The sequence below is a fragment of the Pinus tabuliformis genome, chromosome 3_1, assembly GCF_031772625.1.
Source record: "Pinus tabuliformis cultivar Carrire ecotype Pingquan chromosome 3_1, CPIR1, whole genome shotgun sequence".
Lineage (NCBI taxonomy): Eukaryota > Viridiplantae > Streptophyta > Pinopsida > Pinales > Pinaceae > Pinus > Pinus tabuliformis.
The window spans coordinates 681,206,544-681,229,046 of NC_142301.1; the positions used below are offsets into that span (position 1 = coordinate 681,206,544).

General features: G+C 34.5%; 1 pseudogene; it reads right to left on the bottom strand.

Moving 5' to 3' along the window:
* LOC149188929 (uncharacterized) overlaps nucleotides 1-22,503 on the bottom strand; it is a 51,562-nt pseudogene that overhangs the window by 23,849 nt on the left and 5,210 nt on the right.

Sequence of the window (22,503 nt, forward strand, 5' to 3'; positions counted from 1 at the left end):
AGGTGAAGCCTCAGCTAAAAACCCCATTATCTGTATTATCATACAAGGTGGAAATATATAGGAATTATACAAAGCCTTATCTCTCAGTACAATCCTCACAGATGCTCATGGGAAATCTTGGCTTCTCTCAAGCCTTCCTCTCTACCGTCCAAGCTCCTATTCCCTTGCGTTGTTCCTCTGGGATGATTCTCCCTCAACCAAGTGGATGATCACTCTCACACACTATCAGAACTGCGCAATCCTCAAGGAATGATGCCTTGACTGCATGCATGAATTTTCTTTATAAGAAAACACATGCAGCTGATAGTACATTGTCCTTGTCTTTAATCTCAACTAGGCCTTTCTCAGAATAGACATGCATGAGTTTCTGATGAGGGAATCTTCAATTAACTGGAGTACACTAGTTGAGTGCATACATGCATCAACTGACGATTAACTCTCTATTAATTCCTCAAACAGTTTGGAACTAATTTAACTGGACTTAACTCGGTAAAATGAGTTAACTAATTACAACTCAAATATAACTCAACCTTATCTCCTTAATTTAAGGGATAACTCTTGCATGACTTCAGAAAGACTTCTAACTTGAATTTCTCCAACTAATTAATTTAGAAATAATTAATAAATTATTTCCAAGTAGCTGTTAAGACTAAATTCGATTTTAATTCAAGGACAAATTAAATTGGAGTATTCTTCTTGCCACATTTCAACAGTCGATCACATTTCCTTATTGTTATGATATCTAGGATGGGTATGCAATCAGTCTCTTCAATTTCCATAGTGAATTCGATGTCTATTGAGATGTTATTAAGGTGTTGTGAGAATCTTGAGAGCTCTCCATTCCCATGTTGTAGATGGCATTAATGTCATCAACGAATCTCTTCCAAATCCTAGGATTCATGTGGTAAGTGTTAAGAACCAAACTTTCAAATTTTTCAATATAAAGGTTTGTCATTACTGGAGAAAGGGGTGATCCCATTACTACTCCATCAGTCTACTCATAGTATTCACCCCTAAATCCAAAGAAAGTAGATATGAGACAAACTTCCACAAGCTTTGTTGTTTATGGGCCAGTCACCTCTTTAATTACTTGGATAGCCTCATTTAGGGGGGATTTTTGTGAAGAGAAATATATATATATATATATATATATAAGTGGCCTTAGGGTTTTCTTGACCATGCTTCTCTACTATATTTTCCTCGTCTACTCTTCATCTTTCCTCGTGCCTTGACAATGGATCCGGTTGGTGGCTCTTAAACATCAACAATTATGTGGATCTTCCTTTACCAATAAACCATATACATTATATACCTATATTTATAGTATTTCTCTCTATATATCATTTTTTCCCCTTTTATTTTCACACACACATATATATATATAAATGAATCCCTTAACCTATACACAAATAAATCTAATACATCAATTTAATATATAATTTAATTGACTTTAAAATTAAATTATTATTATTATTTCAAATATAGCATATAAAATTACTTTTAATTTGTTATAAATATTATATTGTTTTTAAAATTAACAAGTGTAATATGTAGCGTTGTTGCTTAGTACTTTTCTTTTATACAAAAAAATAGTAAATTATTATAACTAAGATAGAAAGAATACTACAATATTTTCAAAAAAGGTTTAGGTTATAAATAGGAAAAAATAATATTATTATCTTTTTAACTTATTAGTCTAATAAAGATATTGGATGTCTCGAGGAAATATTAAAATTGTTTGTATTTTGTTGATTACTTGTATTTTAAGGGTTGTCCTAGTTGCCAATTCTACTAGTTCACACATACAATAATGTTTAATAAGATTAAATTTGGTTGATGGGTTTTTAATCAAACTAAAAAAATTATTTGATTTGCTTTAAAATTTTATTTATATATTTGAATTTTATGATTTAATATGAGTGTATATGGGATATCTATAATAATAAATAAATAGACAAAGTTTAGTTGAATTATTGGATGTTTTGGCCCTTTTAGAGGTACATTTCTCGATCAATTTTGTCTTATATCTAGCAGGGAATTGTAATCAAAATAACATAAAAGATATTTTCTTATTCCATTGGAAATATCAACAAGTGAATTTGATCAACCAACTTAATATGTGATTGAGTACTTAATAATGCAATTGATCTTTATTATATTAAAAATACTTTTTGAAAAATATCATAAAAGAGATCGTGTTCATTTGTAATAACAACTTTCTATATGATTACTAATTATATAATTCCATTTATTTTGATGATAAAAATATTTTAGAAATATTATTTTTTAAATTAGATTTTGATATATAGTAATAATTAATTATGAAAATTTTAACTTTTAATATTATTTTAAATAATTAATTTTTATGAAACTATTTTTTGATATTAATATAAAAAAAAAATTAAAATTAAAACATAATTGTATATAAAATTTAAAATGAAAAAATATTAACCTTTAATTACTTAATTAATTAGAAAAAAGAAAAATGTATTTACATACTTATATCTTTTTTTAAATAAATGCATATAAGTCTAACAAAATGCATGATTTTACGGAAAAAGTTAATATTGAGTACTTTAGAAATTAAAATAAAATAAATTTGATAATTGAAATGGTAACTTTTATATATACTCAACAATAGAAGTGTACCTTAGAAATTAAAATCCTTTGACAACCTTATAAAGGTATTTAGCCTTGTCTCATTTTCAAAAGATTTGTGTTGGTATATAATATAAATAAATTATATACATAGTACATAGAAATCAAAATCCTTTGACAACTTTATAAAGATATTTCGCTTCAAAAGTGTGTGTTGGTGTATTATACAAATAAAATAAAATAAATTACACCACCATGCATAATATTAATAAAATATATATACTAAAGAAATATATGAAGGCATCATATGGTCTTTTGTGTTGAGGTATAAAGCGTTCCTATTGTGGAAGTAAAGTGTTTATTTTGCTTCCACGTGATGCTTGGGATGAAACATGTGTATAATTAAAATGTTATTTGGGAATTTAACCATTTCAATGGGCATCTAAGTCAAGTAATTTTGTGTAAATTTAATATTCTTTCAGATTTCTCCTTCACAAAGATCAAAAGTTAATTCCACAAATGTGTTAGTGAAACTAGTAGACTAGTCTCTTGTTTACAAATCAATGCATGATGGATCAAAATTAAAATGGATTTACATTAATTCGTAGCATGTGAGTCTATACATGCGTAAATGCATGTGCACACATGCCAACTCCTTTTTAAACATATAAAAAAAAGATACTTCACTCATATTAAACAACACACCAATAATATATATATATAGATATATATATATATATATATATATATGTATATATAGATATATATATATGTATATATATATATGATTGACATTGAAACAATTTTTTAAATATCATGTTCCAATTTTATATTAAACATTTAAAAAATGATATATCTCTATAATATTAAGATATAAAATAATTTTGAATGAAAAATAAATAAAATTGTTTTTCTTTACTTTCCTTATATTATTTAAATAAAGTTGTTTTTAGAATATTTTATTTAAAATAGATATTAAAATATTTTACTTTAATAAATATTGAAATATTCTTCTTTTTTTAATTTTTATTATTATTATATGTAAACTCTATGTGAATATAAGAGTTACACATCTCTTTCATATTGACCTGTAAAAAAATACATTTTGACAACAACAAAAAAATATATCATTTTAATTATAAAACAGTGTAAAGATAACATGTCAAATCAATAAAAATTGTTAATGACATTTTAATTATAAAATATTTTAATGTTAACCTGTCAAATTAAATATTCACAATTCATTAGATTTGATTGAAATTTGGTCATAAATATTGATATTGATATGTGTACTATGATGACATTTTTTTTAATATTTTTTCTCTAAAAAATTCTATTTATAACCCCATAAAATTAGTCACTTCATATATATAAACCAATAAAAAAATAGATATTTAAATTTAAAAAAAAAAAAATCAAAATCTCAAAATATTAAATTTAATATTTATTTATTTTTAAATTTTAATGAACTTTATAAAATATATGTATAACTTTTATAACTAATTGAAAATCAATTGTTTTTACTAAAAACAAAATCATATAACTTACGATCGGCATAAGGGAGGGATGTCTAATGTTGTGCAAGGACCAATAATTGATATAGTACTAGTCCCACCAAACCACCAGAAATTGAGAGATGTGCAACCAATATTTAAACAAAAATAAATAACATTAAGTGCAAATATATTTTAATTTATGTCCAAAATTTCCCAAAACATACATTGGGCCCATAACTGTCCATAAATAGTATCTTAATACTTAAGAATACAAATCATATTGACCCAACTAGAAAACAGATAAAGCCATAAATCCTTCCAAAATGGTCTATTCGAGATGTACAAAGTAGTAGTCATTTTAACCCCAACTCATTAGAATTGAAGTTATGTATCCCAAATAAATATCCATACTTGCACATAACAAAAGTGAATGTATGTCAGCCATAATTGTTGTGTTGTTCAACACTTAAATGCATCGCATTCAATAAATGACACCCAACCCATTATTTTTACCCCTTAAGTGTAAAAATAAGTTATCAAAACAACAATCACTGATAATTTTGAAGACATACAACAAATTCATTCTACATAATTGATTTTTCAAGGATACTAACATACATGTTGATAATTGCCTGTAATAAAGCAGAAATATTTTCGGCTTGTATGAAAGAATAATTTTCAAATATTCTTAAATAAATGCATGCAAAAATTCTGCAGGTTGTTGCATCTATGGCAAGAGTTATCTATGTTTCTCGTATAAGAAGAAGTGGAAGGAGAGTGACAAGGGTGCCCAGCTACGATGCCCTTTGTCAGATGAGGACAAGACAGGTGATGTGAATGTCAACAATGCCCCAAGCAACGTTGTTGAGGATGACCATGTGATTGAAGTTGTTGTCACACCATCACCCACAAAGCCACCGTCAACAACAGTTCAAGGGGCAAGTTCAACTAAAAATATCAGTGCTATAAGAGGTTGGAAAAAACAAGAAATGTTAGTTGCAATTGACTACATAGAGTATAATGGATATTCAATTCGAGCATCTGCAAAAAAAAATGGTATTCCTCCCTCATCAAAACATTATTAGATAAATGGACCGACTCACACAAAATGTAGAGGGCCTCTTACAGTTATGACTAAAGAGGAGGAGGTCGAGGTGGTTGAGTGGTGTAAAGAGATGACCCAATTGGGACATGGGCTAGAGTTGATACAACTGAAATCCATAGTTGCTCAAATCCGTCAAGGGAGGCCAAACCCATTCAAAGATGGGTTTCCTAGTAAATCATGGTGGTTTGGGTTTAAAAAAAGGCATTCAGACCTTGTATTACGTGTAGCCGAGGGCCTTGACAGAGACAGAGCATTAAATCTGTGCCTTGTAGTTGTATGTAATTTCTATGACACTCTTTCTAGTGCTTACGATAAACATTCTTATAGCATTGACCATATATGGAACTGTGATGAAACAGGTTTATAGGCAGGAAGGAATTGTGCCATGTGGGTAATTGCCAAGAGAGGGAGTCGAAATGTGCCAAAGATTTTGCCTAAGAGCATGGAGTGGATAACTAATTTATGTTGTTTCAATGCAATTGGTACTTCAATCCCAGGATTTTATCTATTCAAAGGTAAAAATCAACTAAAAAACTATATACAAAACTATGAATTAGGTGCATGCATGGTTGCACATTCCCATGCATGGACGACTAAAGAACTTTTTTTAAATTGGCTTTGTCACTTTGCTGAATCTATACCAGGTCTTGTCTCACCTAATAAAAGACACCTATTTATATTAGATGGCCATGGAAGCCACATGGTTGTACAAACAATTGAGGAAGAAAATAATTTGGGTATAGACATGTTGACATTGCCCGCTCATACCACTCACATATTGAAACCCCTTGATGTTAGTGTGTTTGGCCCTTTCAAGAAATATTTTAGGTTAGAGTGTGTTGCATGGATGGCAAAGAATCCAGGGGTTGAGGTGAAAAGGTTCGAGCTAGTAGAGCTTGCAAGTAATGGCTCTGACACCATCAAATATCAAGGCTAGCTTTAGGAGGAAAGGAATCTGGCTACTGAATTGTGATGCTCTTATGCATGATACTAGTTATAGCCAGGTGTTTCATGTGGATGGTCAGGAAGAAGGGAATGTCCAAACAAGTGTTGAAGTGCAAGAAATAGTTGAACATGATGATGTGGTTGCAGTTGGTAATATGATTTCCCTCTCTCAAGGACACCTATATGGTGAAGATGATGAAATTGTATGTGAAACACAGTATAATCATGAACAAATTCACAGTAACATGGAGGTTGTTCTACCAACTCAAGAACATGAAACTTTTGTTGTTGATATTGTTAATGACATTGTTGAACATGCAGTTGACAATGACCAATTGACATTTCCAAGCCAAGTAATCCCGTCGTCATGGCTGGTAGAATCCATGATTAATTTGAACGAACATAGTGTCTCAACAACCAATGAACAAAGCATGAACATGCCTTCACAACCAGCAGAATTGAATAATGAAATTATTCATTTTTTGTGGGAAATTGATTAATGGAAGAAGATGAAGCACATAATGAGGCATCAAATGAAGATAACAATATAGTTCAATCAGTTGTCTCAGATATTGAAAGGGAAGTACCAAGCAATGACATGCAGGTGGGAGGGGTGGAGAAGATACTTGGTCGGTTCCTAAAGCTACCAGTGGAGAGAATATCAATGAAAACAAGCAAGGTACACTGGGTAGTCTTTGTTTGGGCCGAAGTTCATAATTACTCACCTCAAAAGACTATATAAACCTATTAGTTAAGTCTGAAGAAAAAAAAAATAATAATAATAAATAAATAAATAAATATAAATATAAATATAAATAAAATAAATAAATAAATATAAATAAAAATAAAATAAATAAATATAAATTAAATTAAATAAAAATAAATAAATAAAAATAAAAATAAAATAAATAAATAAAAAATAAAAATAAAATAAATAAATAAAAATAAAAATAAAAATTTTGAAATGCAGGAATTAAAACAGAAAAAGAAGGATCTAGCCAAGCAAAAGAAGGCAATAAGGATTGTTGCAGCACAATGTCGAGCAGTTGAAAGGCATGAAAGATATAAAGCAAGGCAAGAGAAGGACCAACAAAAACAAATGGAAAGACAGGAAAAGGAATCAAGAAAGTCACAGCAAATGCTTGAAAAGGAACAAGAGATGATCAATATGGTTGACAATGATGCAAGCATCACTGATGAAACCATGATTATGTCAAACACATTGGACAATATTGTAGATAATACACCATTATTCCAAGACCTCATAAACATTAAAGTGCCTCACTATCAAAATGAGGGTTTACCCACTTGCTTTATTCCTACCAGAAGAGGTGTCAATTTTTTGTATGCTCATCACACACCTCCACTTAATGCAGGGATTAGTAGTGCAAATGTGAGATATGGGTATTGAATTCCTCCATGGTTGGAAAGTGAAAATTGGACTCAATCATATGGAAGCAATCAACCAATTCCTAATCAACCTTTTTATGTAGGCTAGCCTACCTGGATCAAGAAGGTGGCTCAGGGAGTTTTGGCACTCAAGATTCTCAAGGTCATAAAGAATAGGGGTGTCATATGTTTTTTATTGTAACCACATTATGATGTGGATTTTGGATGGATTGTCTGTTTTTCTTGTCACAGAAAGATTTTGGCTTACAACTTAGGTTGTTTTATTTCATATTGTTTGTGGCATTGTAACCAAAATCCATTTTAGAAGGAACATCTATAGTCTATTATAATGTAAATCTTACCTAAGAAGCAATGGGATCTTTTGTTATGCCTATACACACCAAATGATTTACAACACATTTATAACTGAGTTGTAAATATGATGACAAACGAGTGAATAATGAAATCTTGAACAAGTCACTTATTTTAATATGAAAATTCCATAAAACAGTGAACAACAAAAGTACCTAACCTCACACCACATATGAAAATTTGAAGAGAATAATCACTATTAAAAATGATAAGTTAGATATTTTTAAAGAGAAAATAATGGAAAAAGATGGAATTATAATTGAATATCAAAAGACTAAAATTAAATTGCAAGGACAATTAGAAAATATATAGGGAAAATATAATTATAAAAAATTTCAACTCTAAATTTTGGGACAAATTAAAATCCCTTAGAGTTAATGACTACAATGATCATGGAGAAAAACAAAAAATTGACAAAGAGGAATCTGCTCCAACAAGCTCAAAAAACTTGTAATGTAATTAAAAGAAGCATTGAACATTTTAGGAATAAGTTCAATAATATGGGAGAAATGGTTATACCAACTTGTGGATTTTTCTCTTTTTATAAACTGTAGCACTTGAAATTCATTAATATAGAAAAGTTACATAGCTATTAGTTTCATATTCACAAAGAACCTAGCATTCCATACATCAACAAATATGGAGACAGAGCAATAAAGAAGCTCCTCAAGATGGCAAGTTACAAAAGGACAACTTAGATCCATCTGATATAAACTCAAGAAGACAACAGACTAAATCTGACCAGAACCAAAACCATTTCCAAAATGACATAAAATCCATATTTCTCCACAAACCAGATGCCACAAAGGAATGAAACAACAATACACAAGTACATTCGTTCCAACCCAAACATCTTTTAATTGTACATTCGTTCCAACCCAAACATTAAGTGCAATTACATCTTTTAACTATAAGTGTTATAGAAGAAGGAATCAGAAAATGAATTTCACATATTAATGCAGTCACTACATTTAAAGTATCTGTCTAAGAAGTTCGAATGTGAAATCTTTGCATATTATCGCAAACTCTATTCCAAACAATACATAAATGAATTAAAACACAATGTAAATGGATCGATCTGCCCATTATGAGCATCAAATTACCTTTATAAATCAATTTACGTCAAATTAAAACATAATACAAATGGGTAATGCACTCTCGGCATTGAATTTCCCTTATAACCCAATTTACTTCGAATCCAAACACAATGCAAAGTTGCTCTTATAAATCAATTTACCTCCAAAAAAACATTTGGCAATAAAAACAATCTTCCATCTCACACTTATTAGGTTGGGTAATTAGTTGTGTGATTTTTTTAGGACCTCCATTGGATACCATAGAAAGTAAACTCCACCATATACAACGTATAATTCCCAAGCTTCCAAATACAATCTAAAATGCACCAAATCACAACCTCCTGCCAACGATGCTATGAGAAACAACATAGGCAATACTATAGGCATTTGAGCATTTATCTGAAGTGTTGGTAAGGTAGTTGTTAGGCTATTTGGGACTTCAGGCCATGATCAAATCATACCAAGAGAGGAAAAGGAGTTGTAACGTGGCAGGCTGCAGGCCTTACTGTAAAAGATGGTTAACTTTCTAATCCCATAAATTTAGCCAATTACTCCTTATCCGATTTCTTTGATGTAACAATTAATTTATGTGTGGAACCATTGAATAAAATATTTCCTCACCAAAAGAGGGAGGAAACTAATGTGATACCCTTCAGAAAGGGTTTTAGGAAGCAAGGTCACCTATCCAGGATATGTACAGAGTCATTACCATGAAGAGAAATCCATGCTAAGGTGGATAAAATGCACACCAATTGGTATTGGGGAAACATTGAAGAATGTCATTGAGCGCTTGTTACAAACTCAGAGGGCCTGCTAAAACTCATGAGAGACCGATGATGTGTATAATTAATAGCCATAAAATATGTGGAGCACAAGTAAAAGGAAGAACAACATGGATTGCATCCATCGAGGATTGGCTTTACTTCACCTGGTATCCATTCATAAGCATTCAAGAATAAAACAAAGCAAGCAGAGCAAGCAAAAATTAGAAGAAAATGCAGAAACCATGCAACAAGAGCTAATTTCCCAGCAAATTCAAGTGTTGAAAAACACAACAGTGCAACAAGAGAAAAATTACAAAAATCCCAACAACAATTTTAAGTGTTGAAAAACACAGTGGCTGGTAGGATTTAGAATCCTACCAGAGAGACGCAGAAGCCACCACCATGTCCAAACGTCCCCCAGACCTCGCCATACCTTTTCTGCAACAGCCACACAAATTACCTGCAACCAAAACTTGCAAACACATGAAAAAAATAGCAGTTGGGCAAAAACCTACAAACAAATTACAACAAATTCGAAAAAAAAACCCCATGAATTTACAGATTTACCTTCATGGACCTCGAACTGGTTAGAATTTCGCACTAGCTCCTTCCCAAAAAATAGGTCACGAGGATGAAACAACAACCAAGGTATTTGTAAACCCTCAATGGTGCAGAACGAACAACAACACTAGCAGTTGTAAATTCTCAATAGTGCAGAATGAACAACAATAGTGACAGTGTCAAAACCCCCTCGAAACAGGGAAAGAAAAAAACCCTAAACCCTGAACAAGAAACAAACGTGCACAAATAGTAATGTCAGGTGCAATTAAGAAACCACACCATAAACCCTAAATGGTTAACGAACCACTGCAAGCAACCTTGCCTGGTGAGTAGCGCTAGAATGGCGGACATGGTGAACCAGTATTGGAGCCGTCCCAATCCATCGTCGACGGAGCGCATCGCCCACACATCGGACCCGAACGAAACAACACAGGGCAGAGAAGACATGCCACAAAACACACAGAATGAAACCCTAAACGACATATTAACTGTTGTCTTAAATGCCCCCACCCACTGCAACACGTGACAAGAACTACTCAATAGGTGTCGTATGAGTTTGCAGATGTCTCCACGACGACAATTGAGGTGAACAAGAAAGCACACCAATAATGATGTCCCTCCCCTATAACTTGCGATCGGCACATACATATTGTAGTCAATTGTAAGTCTCACTCCTGTAAATATAATAAACACGAATTAATAAATAAAATCAAAATCATCAATAATGGTCCGTACTCATCACCAAATATTAATATAATCACATTTATTATTCGGGTTGGTAACCTTTTATTTCAAGTATAATAACACTCATGAATATTCATATTTTGATTCCATTTTAGTATAATTACACGTAATTCCATGTTCATGAATGATCATGACTCTCCTAGGTAATAGTGTCGTAGGGATACTTTTTGTAATTCTAACTATTCTATGTTGTTCTTAGGGGTTTTTGGAAGTGCGATGATTCCCTCTAAGTGAATGAATATTAATTCCATTCAATAGTAATGATTGCTTCATAGTAAAAATTACTTTCATTCAATATTATTATTTAATATTAACATGAAGGTGACTTAATATTAATTCTATTCCGTAAAAATTGTTTTCATTTAATTCAATATTATTATTTAATATGGTTAAATATTAACATGAAGGTGGAAAGAAAATGTTTTTTATTTTTTATTATTTAATATAAAAATATTGGTATATTTTTTAAAAGTCGAGTTTAATTTTGTTATTTTTTTTAATTGAAATTTAATGATATAATTTTTGGCGAAGGAATTTTTTTTAGTTACTTGAAAACATGGAAGGCACTTAATCTATATATTTAACTAAAATTTGTCATTCCAATAAGTTTTGGCTGAATTTTAGCTGAAACTCATAAGATTATATCTCAGAAAAAGGGCAAAAACATAGAACTTTTAAATTATGTTTTTCTAAATAGTATGGGAATTTAAAAAAGATATTAAGAAAAGTAATGATGTAAAAGGAAAAAATATTATAATAAAAATATTTAGTAAAAATATGAGGTGAAGATATTAAAATGATGCAAAAAGAAGTGGTTGAAAGTTCAACAATGGTTGAAGATAAAGATGAAGATAGGAAAGATGAAGAAGAGGGAAACCCAATTCTTTTTAAAGGAAAAAAAATTACATGTAAAAATGAAGCAAACTTACTACTTGATTATCTCCATTAGCCTAATGGAATACATACCCTTTTCTAAATGATTTATGCTCTAATAAGATAGTGGTATGTTTATGAGAATACAATTTGAGATATAATAGGATAATGAAGGAAACACAAAGTTGCAAATTCTACTAATGCATGATCTGAAAGTTGGTCGGAAGATAAATGATCAATAATAGCACTTTACATTTTTCTTAGGGTTACTATGACTTATTGTTTGTTTTTATTCATCTATATTCTTAATAAATTGGAGTTTATATGGATTTTTGGTAATACAATCTATACATGGAACTTTGAATTTTAAATAAAAATATGTCATAAGTAAAATAAATTAGATTAATCTTTACTCATGGATGATAGGATAATGAAGAGAATATAATGGTGTGGATTTCACTGGTGCATGATGTGAAGGTCAGTGGATTAGAGAAGAATGTGACTGATAATGGTACATTGTTTTTCTCTATGTGAATCATCATTTGTTTTTATTTTTCTAAATGCTAAATGCTTGATACATCATATTAATATAATATGGGTCTATAATAAAGCAATCATCATCCATGAAGCTTTGATGGTTAAATAAAAATGAATTACCAAAGGTTGATAAGAATACTTTATTTTATATTTTTCTAGTATTACTGGACACCTATTCTAAACAATATGCATGGTGTCCACAATCATTATTGATAGTTAGATCCACAATTAGTATTGATAGTTAGATCTGTAAATTAATCCATTGTTTATTGCTTTAAAATCCATGTGTAATTTGTTTAATGGGTAATAATATAACCTATAAGAACTTGTGGGGATTAAGCAATCACTTTTCTTATTCATCTTAGTTTCTTGATGTCTTGGGGAACTCTTTTGGGGTGTTTTCATGCATTTTGTTGAGCATGTGAGTGCAATGTTCCCTTTAGTTAAACCTGTATTTAGCATGTATTTTTTTCAAATAAATGAAATATTAATAAATAAAGGTTTCATGTTGCATATGATACATGATATATCACCCTCAAAATTGATTTCCTATGACATGTCATATTTTGCACAAAAAAATGCGTTGTATAACGTGACCTATATCACACAAGAAAAATATTTTGGTGTAACACACCCTTTAGTGCATGAGAACTTTATCCTTCCAATGACATATCACAACAACAAAATTTCTCTTTGTACCGTCGGTAATATTTTCTTATGATAAGGCCCTTTTCTTCTCTTTGTTGTGATTCAAGATCAACTTTTCTAATGCAACAATTCACTTTTCTTTTTAATTTTCTTCATCTCTCTCTTCATTTTCTTCCTTCTCTACTTGTCACGCCAAATTATTTTCTTTTTTGGAGACATTTCACATGGATTATTTATCTTTCGTGTGATGTATGACGTAAGAAATTTATCTCTCCCATGCCAAGCAAGTGCCTTCTTCTTTGTCGTGCCTTGAGAATTTCTTCCCATGTGATGTATTGAACCAAAAAAATATTATGGTGTGATATATTGTGTCGTTGATAAATATTTTCATGAGAGAAGAGATAAGACTCTAAGTTTTCCTAACTCCATCCAAGTTTTCAGTCTTTCTTCCCAACAACAAACATTGTTTCACTACAAAATAATTTTATTATGCTATGCACACTATATTGCTCAAAAATTTTAACTTCCACAAGACATATTGTATCGACTTATTTAACTTTTGCCATACATACTATGTCTGATCCAAGTGTATATTGGTGGCCACCCAACTATTCCTCCTAGACCCCCCAGTCAGTTTCATCTGTTTCCTTAATTGTAGCACAATTTACTATTTTTGGCAGTTTTTCGGGTCCTGAACATCCAGAGTCATTTTGAGGCCCTAACGACATTTTTTTTTTTGCACAAGCAATCTAGTGGTTTCCATGGAAATCACAATGGTAGTTGTATTCCTCGGAGAGATCTTTCCAATGAGGTATCATACATGTCAATCGGAGATAATATGACCAAGTTACGACCCTAGGAAGTTGGCTGCCCAACTAACCCCAACAGGGCCCATAAACTCTTGGTGTTACATCTCCTCGAGTTAGGGTTTGGCTTTTTAGGGTTTTCCCTTATTGTTCAATAACAAAAAGACCCTTGAGCCTCATTGTAACTCAGTTCAGAGGCATGTAGCCGCCACATCTCTTCTCAGAGATAAGCCACCATTGCTCGAGCTATCTTATTACCATTCTGTTTGTAAGCAAAGTTTAGTATTTTTCTATTAATGAAATGAAGTGTTTTTCTATTGCATCTCTATGTTTATGATTATATCTGTAAGTTGTTTCATTCCTATTTAAGTTCAGATCAGTGGTATCAAAGCGGTCTACTCTTTCTCTGTTTTTCTTTGCATGTCCCTAACGAGGTCATGGTAAAGGAGTTAGGGCTCGATCTGGTTGAATCATTGTAGGATCAGCCTCACAAAACCCAATGACCTCCCATGGTGGAAGAAAATAAAGACGAGGGGTAGGAGATCCTTTCAAAATGTTTCTCGAGGAAGCCCTCGAGTGACAGAGGGACATGATGATGGATAACTTTGCCCAGATCCTTCGATGACTACCCACAAGCGATGCATCATCATCCAACAACCACTCTAGAGGCGCCACTCCTTTTAAGGTACAAGCTAACTTCAATATTCACATATTCAAACTGGCCTGATAGATGCAGACAATGTAGATAAATGGTTAAATCTATTGGAAAAATATTTTTCAATTCATGACTTTTCCAATTAGGAGAATCTTACGTTTTCACTTATTAAAGTCGCCCCACACGTCACATACTAGTGGGAAACCTACTATGAACAAAAGGACAAGAGTGAACCCTCGTTGTTTTCAGTTGCACCCACTTGGACTTCTTTCCGAGATGTCGTCAAGGAACATTATTATCCTATCGAGAGCTATGAAAATAAATACATAAAGTGGACCTCGTTACGGCAGGGAAGGGACCCATATTTGTCGGATTTCACAAATACTTTCCATACCCTTCACACAAAGCTAGGTATAAAGGATACTGAGTGGAATTTGGTGCTCAAGTACCGCGGCTATCTATACAAGTACATCCAGGACGAGATGGAGTTCCTGGACATTTCCTTGGTTGGCACGACGTATCGGTACGCTGTAAAGATTGAGCATAAGTTTAAACAGAAGAAGTGTGACTTTGGATATGTGAATCCAAAGCAAGGAAAAGGCACCCCCAAACCATAGAACAAGGGACCAAGCCAAGGCGGGGCTACCGAGGACAACCCGCCGAAGCCGCAAACAAAGAATAACATCACGAAGACAAAGAAGGACATGGGAAAATGGTGTGAGTTCCATAAGAGCTCCACTCACAATATAAGTGAGCGTCGGGCCAAGCAGTCACCAGTGGTTGAGCTGAAGGCTTCTGAACCAGATGTAGGTTCTGACTCTGAATCATATTCCGATAATGGGACTGACAAAGGGAAGCATATCATTGATGTAGAGCCCATTTCCACCGTGGCCACCACAAAGATCCATAAAATTGAGCCTGAAGATCTAGAGGAGAGGGAAGGCCTCTTCCACTCACAGATGTGGATGAAGGGTTCTCCGTTGTAGTTCATTTTCGACAGTGGGAGCCAAAAGAACCTCATTTCAGAAAAATTCATGAAGCAGCTAAACCTAAAGACTACAACACATCCACAGTCATACACCATCAGGTGGCTGCACCAAGGAAGAGATCTTCGCATCAGCCAGCGGTGTCGCCTTCCCTACAGCCTCAAGCCCTTCATGGATGAGGTACTCTGTGACGTTTCTCCTCTTGAAGTTTCTAATGTATTGTTAGGACAACCATACTTGTGGAAGCGACACGTTGTAAATGAGTCTAGACCTCGCTCTATGATTATTACTTTGGCTAATAAGTTGTACATGATACTGGAGGTAACCCCACCTACAGCCATCTCTTTGATCACTGCAAAGCAATGTAGTAAGATCATTTCCCAGACCAGGAAATTTATTTTCCTTATGATTCACCCCAAGGGAAAGAAGAAGGTTGTGGCCACAACTTCCAGGCAGGGTTCCTCTGCACAGCAGCAGCAGATGGACAAGGTCGTGGGGGAGTACAAGGACATTTTTGCCTCACCCACGGGGGTACCTCTGCACTATCAGGTCAAGCACTCCATAAATTTTACCACGAGTGTGTCGATGACCAATGGACCAATCTAACGACGCTTTGTTCTGGAGAACGATGAGATCAAGAGGCATATTCAGGAACTACTGCAGAAAGGGCACATCAAGCCAATCTCATCACCCTATGGGAGCCCGATTATATTGGTACAGAAGAAGGATGGGACCTGGAGGCTCTGTATTGACTATCGAGAACTGAACAAGATCACTGTCCGGAATAGGTACCTAATCCCATGGATTGATGACCTTCTAGACCATCTCAATGGGGCCAAATATTTCAGCAAGATTGACTTGAAGTCATGTTATCACCAGGTGCCTATTGAACCCTCTGATGTGTGGAAGACTGCATTCAAATCCAAGGAGGGCCTCTTCGAATGGTTGTTCATGCCGTTCGGATTGACGAACACCCCTTCAACCTTCATGAGACTGATGGACGACATCTTGCAGCCCTTCACCAATGCATTTGTGGTGGTGTATTTAGTTTACATCTTAAACTTCAACCAGAGTTGGGAAGAGCACCTCCACCATATTTGACAGGTCCTTTAAACCCTTCAACAACACAAGTTGTGTGCTAACTTGGAGAAATGCACCTTTGGCCTAAACCAGGTTCAATATTTGGGGTACATCATTGATGAGAAGGGTGTACATGTGGACCCATCCAAGATACAAGTCATTCGGGATTGGCCAGCCCTAACCACTCTAACAGAGCTCCGCATCTTTTTGGGTCTTACCAATTTCTACTGTAGGTTCATGTTGGGGTTCTCTCATATCACTTGGCCTTTAAGTCAAGTCACCAAGGGCAGAGTGAAAGAAAATATCTTTTGGTCAGAAACCCAACACTGAGCATTCTCCGAGTTGAAGAATCAACTATGTTCGGCACCAGCGCTCACATTACCAGACCTACAACAACCATTTGAGATTGAGACAAATGCATCTAACTATGCTATTGGTTCGGTTCTTACTCAACATGGGCATCCAGTGGCCTACCACAGTGAGACACTTTCACACACAGTCCGAAAGTACCCCACTTAAGACAAAGAAATGTATTCCATTGTGCAGGCCTGTCGTCAAAGGAAACATTAAATTTTGGGGAAGGAAACGGTCATCCACACAGACCACTGGCCTCTACAGTTCGTACGGACACAAGGCAAGTTGTAAAACAATTGCCATCAAAAATGGTCCACCTATCTGCAACAGTTCCATTTGAACATTAAGTATAAGAAGGGCAACATCAATAATGTCGTTAATTTCCTCAACTGACCACCGGTCATGGCGCTAATCACTGTGCTCAACTCCTGTGGGCACGTGACATTGGGGTGGTTGCATATTTACAATATCAATCAAGAATTCGACAGCGTATACCAGACACCCTTGGAAGGGAAGAAAGTTCCAAATTTTCACCTTCAAGATGAACTGTTATGCCACTTGGGACACATATGTGTTCCTTTAAGTGAGCGTGCCAAGATGATTTGGGAGGCGCACTACAGTCAGGTCGCTAGACATTTCGAATTAGAGAAAACAGTGACAGTATTGTAGAAATATTTTTATTGGCCAAAACTTTGTCAGGATGTTGGGAAGTATATTAGATCCTACACTACCTGTGTCATTGCCAAACCAACCATCAAGAAGCAAGGCCTATATACTCCTCTACCTGCTCCTAGTTGGCCTTGGGAATTTGTCTCCATGGATTATATGTCAAGCCTTCCTTCTACTAAGCGTGGCAACGATTGCATTTTCGTGGTTGTCGACAGATTCTCTAAGATGGCCATCATGGCAGCCTATAAGAAGAGTATCATAGTAGAGGCCACTGCAAATATCTTCTTTGAGTGAGTGTGGGTACACTTTGGGATCCCATAGTCCACTATCTTAGATCGGGACAACAGATTCCTGAGTGCATTTTGGTTAAGTCTTTGGTCGATGTTGGATACAAAACTCACTAAGTCCACGAATTTCCATCCCAAAACTGATGGTCAAATAGAGGTTGTCAACATGATGATCATACACATTTTGTGCATGTACAACTCAAAGCATCAATGCACATGGGATGAAAGTCTCCCCTATGTCCAACACAGCTACAACAGAGCTCTCCACAACTCAATATGCCACAACCCCTTTTAGGTAGGTTTGGGATTTCAGCCATTATGCCTCTTTGATGTGGCCATACCATTTGCAACCACTCAAGTAGATTCGGCTCACTGCAATCTGAAGCTAAAACGGCTAATAGCTTCATTGAGCACATTCGACACATCCACCAACAAGTCCATGATATATTGGACAGATCCAATGCCAAGTATAAGCAGTGCCATGATCAGCATCGAGTGTCGCAAAAGTTCCAGGTGGGTGACAAATTTTATCTTCATTTGCAGAAAGAGCGCCTTGCTGAACCCCACCGCAAGCTTCGCTCGCTCCGATATGGGCCATACACCATTACCAAAGTCGTCGATGAAAATGAATTCGAGCTGAGTATCCCACCGTTCCTTGGTTTGCACCCAATGTTCAATTTAGATTGCCTTCGGCCATACTTCCCACCATTGTTGGACACATCTGACATTGCAGAACAACTCACACCAACAGAGCTCAACCTGGACTGCATGGAATAGGAAAAAACTGATCAGATCATGGACACAAAGATCAAAAACACTCAGCAACAGGGGATACAACTATATCGAGTTGTCAAAGCAAGCCAACTCCGTCACCAGTGCAAGTGGTTCACCAGGGACCAGGTTCAACACGAATTTCCTCACCTCATGGAAGCTTTGGACGCAATGGGGACCATTGCTTCCTAAGGGGGGAGGAATGATCTAGGCGGTATTGGTGGCCACCCGCCTATTCCACCTAGACCCCCCAGTCAGTTTCATATGTTTCTTTAATTGTAGCACAATTTACTATTTTTGGTAGTTTTTCAGGTCCTAAACTTCTATAGCCATTTTGAGGCCTTAAACGGTGTTTTTTGGCAAAATTCCCTTGGCTATTACTAAGGAAATCATGTCGGTAGTTGTAGTCCTCGAATAGATATTTCCAACAAGGTATCATACGCATCAAACGGAGATAATATGACCAATTTATGACCCTAGGAAATTGGCTACCCAATGGGGCCCATAAAGTCTTGGTGTTACATCTCCTCGAGTTAGGGTTTTTGTTGTTTAGGGTTTTTGTTGTCATGGTAATTAATTTTTGAAATTTAATTGCTTAAGTCTTTTGCATGTTAAGGGTTTTGAACAATTTTATGCTTGACATGTCATTTAATTAACTCTAAGTGTGGTTTTAATTGCTTGAATTATTGGATATTTATTGCATATTTCTTTGAGAATTTGTCAAGTAATTGTTAAGTATTCTTCCATGGAATTGTGGTAGATTGCATATCTTTCGAGTATTTTTTAACATCTACATAATTGGCATTGATATTAAAGAATTGTGAAGAGATTTTTTTTCTCTTTGAGCCATAATTGCATTGGAAAGAATCTAGATAAATTGAAGTGATACGCTTGTGATTTAATTCAACATTATTTTGTGATATCTTAAGCATATGGTTGAAAAGTGTATCTTTCGATCTAGTGGAGTGAATATTTGGGTGATTAAATACTTTGGCTTATAACTCATAAATAAATCGTGGCATAAGCGCTTTCATTCCTTGAATTTAACTTCATTCTCACTCCATCTTCTAATCATCTCGTGCATTTTCATATTAGGTTAGCGTTTCATAATTAAAATTTACTTCCAAGCATAAGCTTGGTTGATAGAAAGATATGTACCCATCAATCTTTGCTTGAGAAGCCTGCTTTTAATAGTACTTAAAATGATGACCTTGCAGTCATCAGAGCCACAACTCTTTACAGCGCCGGAGGCACTGGGTATGTTAGATTTTCAGGAGTGGTATTGTTAATCGCACCTTAGTGTGCTTCACCTTATCTTCTCTCTACCATTTACTACAGAATCAGGCTCAATATAGAAAGGATCGAAGGGTTAAAACTTAGATAGGCATTTAACTAAAATTTACCAAGATTCCTACATCTCACATTAGTTTTAGGATCTGCATTTCATATAAGATAGTTATTCATCCAAGCTGCAGTAGTTCATCAATTACTTAGTCCTAAATTACATTGCAAGAGATTTAACTCCATAAGGCACTGGTATCAATCGTCTAAATCTAATTGAATCCTATAAGCCTTGCTAAATCTAAATCAAGTACTTGGTCATTTAACTGTGTCTCCCGAACTGGTTGGTTCCCAACTAGTTCTCCTTCATTCCATTTCCGTAGGGTCTACCTCTATTAGTATGCTATTGGGAGACAACTTAAACGGAGAGATTGGGGATCAAGGTGACAACCCCTTATCTGAGTCGTTGTCGCGGTGCCTAGACATTCTGTGCGACAACATTTTTTGGCGTCGTTGTCGGGGAAGAAAAGGGAGCACACTTTTCTACTATGGTGGCTATGTGATTCGAGTGATTAATTTTCATGATTTTTGTATCCTCGTCGCGTTTTTCTATTGGGGTGTACAAAATTCTTATATCCTTGGTGTAATCAGCTATCAATTTTTCTTGATTAATTTCCATGTTTTTTACAAATTGTGTTTCATTGAACATTAACCAACTGCTTTATTTCTTTAATAATATGTTTATCATTTTCCCTTCTATTTTTTATACTGATTTGAAAACTTGTTCCTGCTTTTCCACTATCATGGATTTGTCTTGCAACAGTACAATTGGATTCATCATGAGAACATTCACAATTCCTGCGATATGGCATATTTTGATATGGAAAATTGTCTTGAAATATTTCGTTGATAGTGGGGTTCTTTACAAGATTACTTTCATCCTTCTGCATAGTACTAGGGGCACAACACAAGCCACCTTGATCTCCATATCTATCTTTAAAATCATTGATAATGTCTTGTAAAGAAGCGAAAAAATATGAGGATAATTTCAAAACCATTTCTAACATCACCTTCCAAGGAAAGGACAAAGAGCCACATCTTGACATCTTCATAATCATACTGTGAAGGCCTACAATATATTATCATACAACAACCAAACTTTAAGAGATGTTTTGCAGCAGTGGTCGAATTATTACTTGTGAACAAAGGTAATTTATTAATGGCATCTTCTGGAAAATCATGAAGAAAGTTAGTAAAATGACACGAGGAAAACAAGTCATCCATGATGACCTGCTTAAAGGGAAAGGAGGGACTAAATGGAGGCTATGAGGACCGACATGCAGAATCATTGTGAGAAATAAATTATTACTATTCAAGTAAATCATAACACAATGATGAAGGACATGGAAGTTGGTCAGATTTCTCTTCAAAACGGATTGTTAGCCATGGAGGAAAAGAAAGTGCAATTAATAAAAGATATGGAAGCTAGTCAAATATGTATTCAAAATAAATTATTGACCATGGAGGAATCCCATGCCAAGGAAATCATTGCTATGAAGGTTGAACACTCTAACCAGGTTGATGCCATCAGAATCGAAAAGACTACTCTTCAAGATAAGCTACAAATGATGAAAAACGCACAAGTTCTGAGATTTTAGATTAGACCAAAGCACAAAGGGTTTGTCACAACTCACAGGTCTCCCGGTCCACCGAAGCATTTCCCATCTCATCACAAGGAGGTTATTTTTCCCATTAAGGACAAGTCAACTTTGGTAAGGAAGACCGAGCTTATGTTTCACCATTAACAGAGTATACTCAGAATAAGATTGGGCATACTTCAGATTCTTCAGATATTTTGTCGAAACATCTTCAAGATCAGGACAGGAAATCTATAGTGGTCTCATTGTTGTCATCACAGCCCACCTAGAAGAAGAGAAAAAAGAAAAAAAGCAGAAGGAATCGATTTGATGCATTTGATGGCTAAGAGCAGCTCGATTTTTGAATAAGACAAAGACCGAAGATATGCAGGATCGGTCATGGCACATAAGAAAAACAACCCACAAATTTTCCAGAAAACAAGAAAATGCTCAGTATGCATTAAATTAAACACATTTGATGGCACAAGGCATCCTTTGTATTGTATCTCTAACCTTACACCCTGTTATTTCAGCATTTTCACTTTATCTCTAGTAGAATAGTTAATAAACGAAGAGCTTCTATTTTCATGTGCTTAATATTATATGACGAATTCTGGATGGATGTTACTTATGTAATCGTGTGTGTTGCTTGGATGCAAATTCTGGATTCTCACATTTCTTTGATGAAGCAACATGTCCCCTAGAGCCAAATGTTGACCACTCTGCGTCAACGACCCCATAGTAGTAGACCCCTTTTTTGTGAAAGGGATCCATCGTGTTCCAGTGTCCGTTCCATTTAGACTTCATCATCGATCGACGGTTTTTGAATATGTCAGCTCATTATGCATATGTAGAATGTAAATAATCTC